Source organism: Echinops telfairi, unplaced genomic scaffold (assembly GCF_000313985.2).
Source record: "Echinops telfairi isolate 266 unplaced genomic scaffold, ASM31398v2 ScPeMD7_23;HRSCAF=83, whole genome shotgun sequence".
NCBI lineage: Eukaryota > Metazoa > Chordata > Mammalia > Afrosoricida > Tenrecidae > Echinops > Echinops telfairi.
In genome coordinates, this window is record NW_022103920.1 from 41,761,959 (window position 1) to 41,763,671 (window position 1,713).

Here is a 1,713-nt window from a genome sequence, read left to right on the forward strand (position 1 = left end):
GGAAGGCAGAAGGCTCTCTTGGAGCATTGAAGCCCCACTACAGACACTTCACTTCCTCACACCGTCCCAGGAGAAGCCGTGGTAGCCTTTTCCAACAGGTTCTTCAGTCCGGCTTCATGTCTGTACCAGTTTGTTTGTCCAGGCAGTTAAAAGCCATCTATATTTAAAGAAAAAGGAGCTATACTCTACCTCTTGATGGAAGGAATGACAAAGAGTTTGTGGACATGCTTTTAAATTATTACATGGCTATTAGGCTGAAAATAATATGGAATACGGATGGATGGAGTCTATTTTATGGCATCTCAACATTTGAATTCGTGTGGCAGGCACTGCTGGCCTCTCTCTAGTTCCCTCTTTTCCCATCTTCCAATGCAAAAGGGCCCTGGCTGCAAGGCCACTGGGTTTTGAGCAAGGGAACAGAGAACTTCTAGGAGATGGACAGAGTGCTTATTCTGCGTGAGGTGGGGAGGCCTGGAGGGTTTTGACCAGCCACTGATCGGACAGGTTTCAGATTCCTCCCACAGCGATTGAGTCAATTCTGACTCAGGATCACTGGATGTTATATTGAGGACAGACTGAAGGGACCTGAGAGGGACGGGGAGGGCAATTGGCAGGTGATTAAAATACTGAGAGATCATGGTGGCTCAGATGAAGGTGCCAGCAGTGGAGGTGGGAAGAGCTTGTCAGATTCTGGATATCATTGGCATGAAATGCCTACAAGATTAGCTTGTTCATGAGAAGGCAGTTGTGAAAGAGGTAAGACTCATCCGGGTTGGTTGGGTTTTTTTACCTGAGCCCTAGCAACTCATCTCAACAAGCGAGAACTGCCCTTGTGGGCTTCTGAGATGGCTCATCGTCCTGTGTCAGATGAACAAGATGGCAACGAGCTGGGTGGGGGTTGAAAGATGAAGAAGGATAGAGGAGCAGAGGTGGTGGGCAAGGGGGAGGCCCGGGCTGAAGGGGGCACATAATTTGGAATTTTCTATTAGCTAAGTGGAGCTGCCAGGGTGGTGGTTAGAGAGGCGAGTTCAGAAGAGAAGCCCAGGCTGGAGAAGAATAACGGGGTGTTCCTGCATATAAATATATCAGGAGAATGCATATCAAGGTGAAATATCAGCCCTTGTGGGTAGGAAACAACAAAATTCAACCAAACTCACTGGTCTCCAGTTCCAATTCCTACTGAGCCTCTAAAGCAGCGGTTCTTAACTGGTGGGTTGCGACCCCTTTGGGGGTTGAACGACCCTTTCACAGGGGTCGCCAGATTCATAACAGTAGCATTACAGATTCATTAACAGTTGTGAAGTAGCAACGAAAATAATTTTATGGTTGGGGGGTCACCACCACAGGAGGAACTGTATTAAAGGGCCCCGGCATTAGGAAGGTTGAGAAACACTGCTCTAAGGTAAGTAGGGTAGAACTGCCCTTTGGGGTTTCTGAGACTAAATGCTTACAGGAGCAGACACCCTCATCTTTCTCGCTTGGGTGACTGGTGGGTTTGAACAGCTGACCCTTCTATTAGTTCATTGCATAACAATGCATAACCCACTACACAAGCAGGGCACCCTTCAAAGTAGGAAGATGTCACGTAGCCACTGGAAATGCTGAGCCTCCTGTACAAGAACATTTAGCTTCACTCTGGGAGGTGGAGCTCCACCCTGGGAGTTGCTCCACAATGAAACTGCAAAGACTATTGTTCATCCTCATGCTTTGGGA